General features: G+C 44.3%; 1 protein-coding gene across 2 annotated transcripts in view; it reads right to left on the bottom strand.

Moving 5' to 3' along the window:
• LOC311130933 (ras-related protein Rab-6B) overlaps positions 1 to 12,521 on the bottom strand; it is a gene marked incomplete at both ends in the record, with an annotated part of 129,871 nt that overhangs the window by 43,575 nt on the left and 73,775 nt on the right. The gene's annotated exons all lie outside the window — the stretch shown is intronic.

Here is a 12,521-nt window from a genome sequence, read left to right as displayed (position 1 = left end):
AAACCAACTGTGTTACAATCACAGACCAGCCTGGTAGCTAAACCAACTGTGTTACTATCACAGACAAGCCTGGTAGCTAAACCAACTGTGTTACAATCACAGACCAGCCTGGTAGCTAAACCAACTGTGTTACAATCACAGACCAGCCTGGTAGCTAAACCGACTGTGTTACAATCACAGACCAGCCTGGTAGCTAAACCAACTGTGTTACAATCACAGACCAGCCTGGTAGCTAAACCAACTGTGTTATAATCACAGACCAGCCTGGTAGCTAAACCAACTGTGTTACAATCACAGACCAGCCTGGTAGCTAAATCAACTGTGTTACAATCACAGACCAGCCTGGTAGCTAAACCAACTGTGTTACAAGCACAGACCAGCCTGGTAGCTAAACCAACTGTGTTACAATCACAGACCAGCCTGGTAGCTAAACCAACTGTGTTACAATCACAGACCAGCCTGGTAGCTAAACCGACTGTGTTACAATCACAGACCAGCCTGGTAGCTAAACCAACTGTGTTACAATCACAGACCAGCCTGGTAGCTAAACCAACTGTGTTACAATCACAGACCAGCCTGGTAGCTAAACCAACTATGTTACAATCACAGACCAGCCTGGTAGCTAAACCAACTGTGTTACAATCACAGACCAGCCTGGTAGCTAAACCAACTGTGTTACAATCACAGACCAGCCTGGTAGCTAAACCAACTATGTTACAAGCACAGACCAGCCTGGTAGCTAAACCAACTGTGTTACAATCACAGACCAGCCTGGTAGCTAAACCAACTGTGTTACAATCACAGACCAGCCTGGTAGCTAAACCAACTGTGTTACAATCACAGACCAGCCTGGTAGCTAAACCGATTGTGTTACAATCACAGACCAGCCTGGTAGCTAAACCAACTGTGTTACAATCACAGACCAGCCTGGTAGCTAAACCAACTATGTTACAATCACAGACCAGCCTGGTAGCTAAACCAACTGTGTTACAATCACAGACCAGCCTGGTAGCTAAACCAACTGTGTTACAATCACAGACCAGCCTGGTAGCTAAACCAACTGTGTTACAATCACAGACAAGCCTGGTAGCTAAACCAACTGTGTTACAATCACAGACCAGCCTGGTAGCTAAACCAACTGTGTTACAATCACAGACCAGCCTGGTAGCTAAACTGACTGTGTTACAATCACAGACCAGCCTGGTAGCTAAACCAACTGTGTTACAATCACAGACCAGCCTGGTAGCTAAACCAACTGTGTTATAATCACAGACCAGCCTGGTAGCTAAACCAACTGTGTTACAATCACAGACCAGCCTGGTAGCTAAATCAACTGTGTTACAATCACAGACCAGCCTGGTAGCTAAACCAACTGTGTTACAAGCACAGACCAGCCTGGTAGCTAAACCAACTGCGTTACAATCACAGACCAGCCTGGTAGCTAAACCAACTGTGTTACAATCACAGACCAGCCTGGTAGCTAAACCGACTGTGTTACAAGCACAGACCAGCCTGGTAGCTAAACCGACTGTGTTACAATCACAGACCAGCCTGGTAGCTAAACCAACTGTGTTACAATCACAGACCAGCCTGGTAGCTAAACCAACTGTGTTACAATCACAGACCAGCCTGGTAGCTAAATCAACTGTGTTACAATCACAGACCAGCCTGGTAGCTAAACCAACTGTGTTACAAGCACAGACCAGCCTGGTAGCTAAACCAACTGTGTTACAATCACAGACCAGCCTGGTAGCTAAACCAACTGTGTTACAATCACAGACCAGCCTGGTAGCTAAACCAACTGTGTTACAAGCACAGACCAGCCTGGTAGCTAAACCAACTGTGTTACAAGCACAGACCAGCCTGGTAGCTAAACCGACTGTGTTACAAGCACAGACCAGCCTGGTAGCTAAACCAACTGTGTTACAAGCACAGACCAGCCTGGTAGCTAAACCAACTGTGTTACAAGCACAGACCAGCCTGGTAGCTAAACCAACTGTGTTACAAGCACAGACCAGCCTGGTAGCTAAACCAACTGTGTTACAAGCACAGACCAGCCTGGTAGCTAAACCAACTGTGTTACAATCACAGACCAGCCTGGTAGCTAAACCAACTGTGTTACAAGCACAGACCAGCCTGGTAGCTAAACCAACTGTGTTACAATCACAGACCAGCCTGGTAACTAAACCAACTGTGTTACAATCACAGACCAGCCTGGTAGCTAAACCAACTGTGTTACAATCACAGACCAGCCTGGTAGCTAAACCAACTGTGTTACAATCACAGACCAGCCTGGTAGCTAAACCAACTGTGTTACAATCACAGACCAGCCTGGTAGCTAAACCAACTGTGTTACAAGCACAGACCAGCCTGGTAGCTAAACCAACTGTGTTACAATCACAGACCAGCCTGGTAGCTAAACCAACTGTGTTACAATCACAGACCAGCCTGGTAGCTAAACCAACTGTGTTACAAGCACAGACCAGCCTGGTAGCTAAACCAACTGTGTTACAAGCACAGACCAGCCTGGTAGCTAAACCAACTGTGTTACAATCACAGACCAGCCTGGTAGCTAAACCGACTGTGTAACAAGCACAGACCAGCCTGTGGTTTTCGGGGACAGGCAGGCAGGCTGGCAAGGTGCTGTAACCGGTCTGGCGTCTTGGTTCTCCTCAGCACAGCACAGAGAGAATAACAACAGCACAGAGAGAATCACAACAGCCAGGGTTGAGTCCCAAATGGCACCCTATTCCCTAAGCAGGGCTCAACTTGATTGAACGTTTACTACCACTTTCTATTTACATGTCCTCTGAGGGTTTAGGAGTGCTATTCTTGACAGAACAGATTCATAATGACCTACAGTATCTAAATGAATTCTGAAATATAATTTGTTGTGAAACACATTCATCATAACAAGCTACAGTTGAAGTCGGAAGTTTACATACACTTAGGTTGGAGTCATTAAAACTCGTTTTTCGACCACTCCACAAATTTCTTGTTAACAAACTATAGTTTTGTCAAGTCGGTGAGGACATCTACTTTGTGTATGACACAAGTAATTTTTCCAACAATTGTTTACAGACAGATTATTTCACTTATAATTCACTGTATCACAATTCCAGTGGGTCAGAAGTTTACATACACTAAGTTGACTGTGCCTTTAAACAGCTTGGAAAAATCCAGAAAATGATGTCATGGCTTTAGAAGCTTCTGATAGGCTAATTGATATCATTTGAGTCAATTGGAGGTGTACTTGTGGATGTATTTCAAGGCCTACCTTCAAACTCAGTGCCTCTTTGCTTGACATCATGGGAAAATCAAAAGAAATCAGCCAAGACCTCAGAAAAAACTATTGTAGACCTCCACAAGTCTGGTTCATCCTTGGGAGCAATCTCCAAACGCCTGAAGGTACCATGTTCATCTGTTCAAACAATAGTACACAAGTATAAACACCATGGGACAACGCGTTCTGTCTCCTAGAGATGAACGTACTTTGGTGCGAAAATCAATCCCAGAACAACAGCAAAGGACCTTGTGAAGATGCTGGAGGAAACAGGTACAAATGTATCTATATCCACAGTAAAACGAGTCCTATATCAACATAACCTGAAAGGCCGCTCAGCAAGGAAGAAGCCACTGCTCCAAAACCGCCATAAAAAAGACAAGACTACGGTTTGCAACTGCACATGGGGACAAAGATCATACTTTTTGGAGAAATGTCCTCTGGTCTGATGAAACAAAAATAGAACTGTTTGGCCATAATGACCATCGTTATGTTTGGAGGAAAAAGGGGGTTACTTGCAAGCCGAGGAACACCATCCCAACCGTGAAGCACGGGGGTGGCAGCATCATGCTGTGGGGGTGCTTTACTGCAGGAGGGACTGGTGCACTTCACAAAATAGATGGCATCATGAAGAAGGAAAATTATGTGGATATATTGAAGCAACATCTCAAGACATCAGTCAGGAAGTTAAAGTTTGGTCGCAAATGGGTCTTCCAAATGGACAATGACCCCAAGCATACTTCCAAAGTTGTGGCAAAATGGCTTAAGGACAACAAAGTCAAGGTATTGGAGTGGCCATCACAAAGCCCTGACCTCAATCCTATAGAACATTTGTGGGCAGAACTGAAAAAGCGTGTGCGAGCAAGGAGGCCTACAAACCTGACTCAGTTACACCAGCTCTGTCAAGAGGAATGGGCCAAAATTCACCCAACTTATTGTGGGAAGCTTGTGGAAGGCTACCCGAAACGTTTGACCCAAGTTAAACAATTTAAAGGCAATGCTACCAAATACTAATTGAGTGTATGTAAACTTCTGACCCACTGGGAATGTGATGAAAGAAATAAAAGCTGAAATAAATCATTCGCTCTACTATTATTCTGACATTTCACATTCTTAAAATAAATAAAGTGGTGATCCTAACTGACCTAAGACAGGGAATTTTTACTAGGATTAATGTCAGGAATTGTGAAAAACTGAGTTTAAATGTATTTGGCTAAGGTGTACTTCAACTGTAGCTATTGTAACTAAATGACCTTCTCAGATCAAAAAAAAAAGATATATGTTACTGGGAAGAAGCATGACTTAAATCAAACAGTATCATTAAAAGGTGAGAAGAAGCAAACTGTCAGCTTTAAGAAACGCATGGGGGATATTCTGTACTAGATATTAATCTGGCTATGATCAATAGACTGAAGGAAATGAGAAAAACATATTCAGTAAGAACTGAACCCCAGAACCACCACATCTCTGGAGCTCTATTCACTGTATACTACCACCTGACAGTGGTGCTATCTCTGGAGCTCTATTCACTGTATACTACCACCTGGCAGTGGTGCTATCTCTGGAGCTCTATTCACTGTATACTACCACCTGACAGTGGTGCTATCTCTGGAGCTCTATTCACTGTATACTACCACCTGGCAGTGGTGCTATCTCTGGAGCTCTATTCACTGTATACTACCACCTGACAGTGGTGCTATCTCTGGAGCTCTATTTACTGTATACTACCACCTGACAGTGGTGCTATCTCTGGAGCTCTATTCACTGTATACTACCACCTGACAGTGGTGCTATCTCTGGAGCTCTATTCACTGTATACTACCACCTGACAGTGGTGCTATCTCTGGAGCTCTATTCACTGTATACTACCACCTGACAGTGGTGCTATCTCTGGAGCTCTATACACTGTATACTACCACCTGGCAGTGGTGCTATCTCTGGAGCTCTATTCACTGTATACTACCACCTGACAGTGGTGCTATCTCTGGAGCTCTATTCACTGTATACTACCACCTGACAGTGGTGCTATCTCTGGAGCTCTATTCACTGTATACTACCACCTGACAGTGGTGCTATCTCTGGAGCTCTATACACTGTATACTACCACCTGGCAGTGGTGCTATCTCTGGAGCTCTATTCACTGTATACTACCACCTGACAGTGGTGCTATCTCTGGATACATGACTGTACAATACCTCTGGGTCCCAGCATTCTATATTCATCATCAGTGCCTTCGGAAAGTATTCAGATCCCTTGACTTTTTCCACATTTTGTTACGCTACAGCCTTATTCTAAAATGCATTAAAAAAAAAAAAATACTCACACAATACCCCATAATGACAAAGCGAAAACAGGTTTAGAATTTTTAGCAAATGTATTACAAATAAAAAACAGAAATACCTTATTTACATAAGTATTCAGACCCTTTGCTATTAGACTCAACATTGAGCTCAGGTGCATCATGTTTCCATTGATCATCCTTGAGATGTTTCTACAACTTGATTGGAGTCCACCTGTGGTAAATTCAATTGATTGCAATTTTTTACATTTTAGTCATTTAGCAGACGCTCTTATCCATAGCGTCTTACAGTTAGTGAGTGCACACATTATCATACTGGCCCCCCGTGGGAATCGAACCCACAACCCTGGCGTTGCAAGCGCCATGCTCTACCAACTGAGCTACACGGTTTGGAAAGGCACACACCTGTCTATATAAGGTCCCACAGTTATCAGAGCAAAAACCAAGCCATGAGGTCGAAAGAATTGTCCGTAGTGCTCAGAGACAGGATTGTGTCGAGGCACAGATCTGGGGAATGGTACCAAAAAATTTCTGCAGCATTGAAGGTCCCCAAGAACACAGTGGCCTCTGTCATTCTCAAATCAAAGAAGTTTGGAACCACCAAGACTCTTCCTAGAGCTGGTCGCCCGGCCAAACTGAGCAATCGGGGGGAAAGGGCCTTGGTCAGGGAGGTGAGCAAGAATTCAGGATCGAGGCAAAGATGAATGGAGCAAAGTACAGAGAGATCCTTGATGAAAAGCTGCTCCAGAGTGCTCAGGACTTCAGACTGGGGCGAAGGTTCACCTTCCAACAGGACAACGACCCTAAGCACACAGCCAATACAACGCAGGAGTGGCTTCGGTACAAGTCTCTGAATGTCCTTGAGTGGCCCAGCCAGAGCCCGGACTTGAGCCCGGAATTCATACCGATTGAAGATCTCTGGAGAGACCTGAAAATAGCTGTGTAGCAACACTTCCCATCCAAACTGACAGAGCTTGAGAGGATCTGCAGAGAAGAATGGGAAAATCTCCCCAAATACAGGTGTGCCAAGCTTGTAGCGTCATACCCAAGAAGACTCGAGGCTGTTATCGCTGCCAAAGGTGCTTCAACAAAGTACTGAGTAAAGGGTCTGAATACTTGTGTAAATTTGATATTTCCGTTTTTTGCATGAATGTATAAAAACTTGTTTTTGCTTTGTCATTATGGGGTATTGTGAGGAAAAAAACAATTTAATGAATTTCAGAATAAGGCTGTAATGTAACAAAATGTGGAAAAAGTCAAGGGGTGTGAATACGCTGTAGGCCTACCCTAGCTCGTCAGGTCCACTGAGGAGGAGGAGGAGGAGGAGGAGCAGAAGAAGAAGAAGAAGAAGAAGAAGAAGAAGAAGCAGAAGAAGAAACACTTGCTTCATCACATTGCAATAAGCTGCATCCTAGACACCCACACCAGTCCTGGCAGCACAGGCAGGTCTCTGCTGATAAAGTCTATCCCATCAGGTTGTGGAGAAGGCTGAAGAAAGTCGTACGCCTAGCTCCTTACGAAATTCATTCTAAGGCCTAGATTCAATCAGATTAGGCGTTAACCCGGCGAAAGCAGACACCCGCATAGCGGATGTTTTGGCGTGTCGGAGGAGTAACTGCGATGGAGGTGTAACTACGTTGGAGGCTTGAAATCGGCGAGCAGCTGCTCTTGCGATCATTGTCACGAAGCCACACCCGCCCCACTTGCATTAGAAGTTCAGAATGAAAAAGTGTAGATATGTAGAAATAGTGTATAGAAATAATGTATGGAAATAATGTATAGAAATAATGATGCTCAAATTGAAAAATCATTAAAGAAAATAAAGAGGATTTCTATCATCCTAATGCAAAATTAAGTTTCAATATGGAGGTGTAGATTACATCACATTCCAGTGTTCAAACATGTAAAAAAGGCTGCATGGGATTTCTGTTAATGCGACTCCGTGCAGCCAATGGCAACTTCCGCTTTAGGTATAACGCCAGGAGCCGCTTGTGGATTGGACAGCTCTAAGGCAGTTCCACCTCCGACACCGTCAGAACAACCCACGGGGGGTTCGAACTTATGTGGCAAGTGGTGAAAAGTGTCAGGAACTCAACCTGGTCTCAGAGCATTTTGTATTATCCTGTACGTAAATCCGACACAGTCCATTTAGTATGAGATGTTACGTTTCGTATGGTACAATATACAAAACACAGGAGGCTGGTGCCACCTTAATTGGGGAGGACGGGCTCATAGAAATGGCTGGAACAGAATAAATGGAATGGTATTCCATTCACTCCATTCCAGCCATTATTATGAGCCGTCCTCCCCTCAGCAGCCTCCTGTGATGCAAAAGTATGTGGACACCCCTTCTAATTAGTGGATTCGGCTATTTCAGCCACACCCATTGCTGACAGGTGTATAAAATCGAGCACACAGCCATGCAATCTCCATAGACAAACATTGGCAGTAGAATGGCCTTACTGAAGAGCTCACTGACTTTCAATATGGCACCATCATAGGATGCCACCTTTCCAACAAGTTAGTTCGTCAAATTTCTGCCCTGCTAGAGCTGCCCCAGTCAACTGTAAGTGGTGATATTGTGAAGTGGAAACATCTAGGAGCAACAACGGCTCAGCCGCGAAGTGGTAGGCCACACAAGCTCACAGAACGGGACCGCCGAGTGCTGAAGTGCGTAGGACGTACAAAACCGATTGTCCTCGGTTGCAACACTCACTACTGAGTTCCAAACTGACTCTGGAAGTAACGTCAGCACAAGAACTGTTCGTCGGGAGCTTCATGAAATGGGTTTCCATGGCCGAGCGGCTGCACACAAGTCTAAGATCACCATGCGCAATGCCAAGCGTCGGCTGGAGTGGTGTAAAGCTTGCCGCCATTGGACTCTGGAGCAGTGGAAACGCATTTTCTGGAGTGATGAATCACGCTTCAGCATCTGGCAGTCCGACGGACGAATCTGGGTTTGGCAGATGCCAGGAGAACGCTACCTGCCCCAATGCATAGTGCCAACCGTAAAGTTTGGTGGAGGAGGAATAATGGTCTAGGGCTGTTTTTCATGGTTCGAGTTAGGCCCCTTAGTTCCAGTGAAGGGAAATCTTAACGCTACAGCATATAATGGCATTCAAGACGATTCTGTGCTTCCAACTTTTTGTCAACAGTTTGGGGAAGGCCCTATCTTGTTTCAGCATGACAATGCCCCTGTGGACAAAGCAAGGTCCGTACAGAAATGGTTTGTCGAGATCGGTGTGGAAGAACTTGACTGGCCTGCACAGAGCCCTGACCGTAACCCCATCTAACAACTTTGGGATGAATTGGAACGCCGACTGCGAGCCAGGCATAATGGTGGTCCTCTGTAGCTCAGCTGGTAGAGCACGGCGCTTGTAACGCCAAGGTAGTGGGTTCGATCCCCGGGACCACCCATACACAAAAAAAAAAATGTATGCACGCATGACTGTAAGTCGCTTTGGATAAAAGCGTCTGCTAAATGGCATATTATTATATTATTATAATCGCCCAACATCAGTGCCCGACCTCACTAATGCTCTTGTGGCTGAATGGAAGCAAGTCCCCGCAGCAATGTTCGAACATCTAGTGGAAAGCCTTCCCAGAAGAGTGGAGGCTGTTATAGCAGCAAAGGAGAACCAACTCCATAATAATGCCCATGATTTTGGAATGAGATGTTCGACGAGCAGGTGTCCACATAATTTTGGCCACGTAGTGTATGTATTATGGTATGTATTAATTTGTGGATGTCCATCACCCATTTCGTATGATATGTTATGGATTACAATTCGTATTATATGTTACGAATTTTGCCAAACAAATGAATACTAGCTAGGTGGCTTACGTTAGCTAGCTGGCTAATGTTAGCTGGGCTAGGGGTTAGGGTTAAGTTTAGGAGTTGTTAAATGGTTAAGATTAGGGTTAGGGGAAGGGTTAGCTAACATGCTAAGTAGCTGCAAAGTAGCTAAAAAAAAAGTAGTAAGTAGTTGAAAAGTTGCTAATTAGCTAAAATGTTAAAGTTGTCCGTGATGAGATTCGAACTTGGAACCTTTGGGTTGCTAGACGTTTGCATTATAAACCCACCCACCCTACTTTTGTTTTTGCCTTAAGTAACCATCTGTCTTATGTAACCATACCAAAACTTAACATATCATACTAATTTGAGTGTCCCGGGTTTTCTGTTAGCACGTTACGAGGGCACTATGTTCATCCACCTCTGGCCTGCTAGCCCCCCCCTACCTCTACGGAAGCACAGTTCCCGCTCAGCCCAGTCAAAGCTATTCGCTGCTCTGGCACCCCAATGGTGGAACGAGCTCCCCCATGACGCCAGGACAGCGGAGTCACTGACCACCTTCCGGAGACACTTGAAACCCTACCTCTTTAAGGAATACCTGGAATAGTATAAAAGTAATCCTTCTACCCCCCACCCCACATAAAAAAATAAATAAAAAAAAGTGGTTGTCCTACTGGCTATCATAAGTTGAATGCACCAATTTGTAAGGCGCTCTGGAAAAGAGCATCTGCTAAATGACGTAAATGTACGTGTAGTCTATGAGACCGGGCTGAGGAACTAGGCATCCTATCACCGTGTTTTCTTCATGTGATGCAGTTAAATTTGAGTATCAGAATGTGCCGGTGGACTTCTGGTAAGGATGCATTAGTGAAAAAGTTACCGGGGATATAATGATGTGCTCAGCTGGCCATCCTCAGCATCGTGGCTGATTTGGCCAGGTTGGCCTTTGAGAAAAGCTAGCAGCCAGCCATTTTAGACCAATGGTTTTTAACAATGGTCTAAGCAAAAGTTCACAAGTATGGCCCCTCAGAGGGTTTCAGTCTGCGTTGTGTTGCATTGGATTTGACCGAAACCTATAGCTTTTAATTTAGTCAAGAAAGTTATTTTCTTTGCCGTGTTGTCTTGCAGTATTAGTTAAAGGCCTTGTTGCAAACAGAATGGATGATTTGAAGTGATTAAAAAAAAAAATACAGTCTTCTTTTCACTTTGTCATAAAGGTCAGTAATGTGGAGCTAATGCAATGTTGTTGTATTTTTTGTATTTTCAAGTATTGTTGTGGCAGAATCACGTTATGTGTATGCGAACTCCATCTAGCTAAGACTGTGTGACTGAACAGAGTGTATGCAAATAACCCTTTAAGTTTCATTTCCATGGACTCTCTCCAAGCATCAGATACTCCCACAGAAATATGATGAATCACAGACATTGACAGACCTCAGATAATGTAGAGAGGAAGGCAGTCACTAGAATACAAAGCATACAAGACAAGTGTTGAACATTGGTGAAAAGGTATGGTGAGAATGTCCCCTGTAAACTCAATTGATTGAAACACTGATTGTAACTTATGTGGCCTATATCATTTTTTTTTTATTTTTTTTTTTTTAAACCTTTATTTAACCAGGTAAGCCAGTTGAGAACAGGTTCTCATTTACAACTGCGACCTGGCCAAGATAAAGCAAAGTAGTGCAATAAAAACAACACAGAGTTACATATGGGGTAAAAAAAACATAAAGTCAGAAATACAACAGAAAATATATATACAGTGTGTGCAAATGTAGCAAGTTATGGAGGTAAGGCAATAAATAGGCTATAGTGCAGAATAATTACAATAGTATTAACACTGGAATGCTAGATGTGCAAGAGATGATGTGCAAATAGAGATACTGGGGTGCAAAAGAGCAAAATAAATAACAATATAGGGATGAGGTAGTTGGGTGGGCTAATTTCAGATGGGCTGTGTACAGGTGCAGTGATCGGTAAGGTGCTCTGACAACTGATGCTTAAAGTTATTGAGGGAGATAAGAGTCTCCAGCTTCAGAGATTTTTGCAATTCGTTCCAGTCATTGGCAGCAGAGAACTGGAAGGAATGGCGGCCAAAGGAGGTGTTGGCTTTGGGAATGACCAGTGAGATATACCTGCTGGAGCGCAGACTACGGGTGGGTGCTGCTATGGTGACCAATGAGCTAAGATAAGGCGGGGATTTGCCTAGCAGTGATTTATAGATGGCCTGGAGCCAGTGGGTTTGACGACGAACATGTAGTGAGGACCAGCCAACAAGAGCGTACAGGTCACAGTGGTGGGTAGTGTATGGGGCTTTGGAGACAAAACGGATGGCACTGTGATAGACTACATCCAATTTGCTGAGTAGAGTGTTGGAGGCTATTTTGTAAATGACATCGCCGAAGTCAAGGATCGGTAGGATAGTCAGTTTTACGAGGGCATGTTTGGCAGCATGAGTGAAGGAGGCTTTGTTGCGAAATAGGAAGCCGATTCTAGATTTAACTTTGGATTGGAGATTCTTTATGTGAGTCTGGAAGTTGAGTTTACAGTCTAACCAGACACCTAGATATTTGTAGTTGTCCACATACTCTAGGTCAGACCCGTCGAGAGTGGTGATTCTAGTCGGGTGGGCGGGTGCTAGCAGCGTTCGATTGAAAAGCATGCATTTAGTTTTACTAGTGTTTAAGAGCAGTTGAAGGCTACTGAAGGATTGTTGTATGGCATTGAAGCTCGTTTGGAGGTTTGTTAACACAGTGTCCAATGAAGGGCCAGATGTATACAAAATGGTGTCGTCTGCGTAGAGGTGGATCTGAGAGTCACCAGCAGCAAGAGCGACATCATTGATATACACGGAGAAAAGTGTCGGCCCAAGAATTGAACCCTGTGGCACCCCCATAGAGACTGCCATAGGTCCAGACAACAGGCCCTCCGATTTGACACACTGAACTCTATCTGAGAAGTAGTTGGTGAACCAGGCGAGGCAGTCATTTGAGAAACCAAGGCTATTTAGTCTGCCAATAAGAATGCAGTGGTTGACAGAGTCGAAAGCCTTGGCCAGGTCGATGAAGACGGCTGCACAGTACTGTCTATTATCAATCGTGGTTATAATATCGTTTAGGACCTTGAGCGTGGCTGAAGTGCACCCG

The sequence above is a fragment of the Coregonus lavaretus genome (genome assembly GCF_964263955.1).
Source record: "Coregonus lavaretus genome assembly, chromosome: 6".
In the NCBI taxonomy this organism is placed as follows: Eukaryota; Metazoa; Chordata; class Actinopteri; order Salmoniformes; family Salmonidae; genus Coregonus; species Coregonus lavaretus.
The sequence above is the reverse complement of the archived record's forward strand: the minus strand, read 5'-3'. Positions and strand labels throughout refer to the sequence as shown.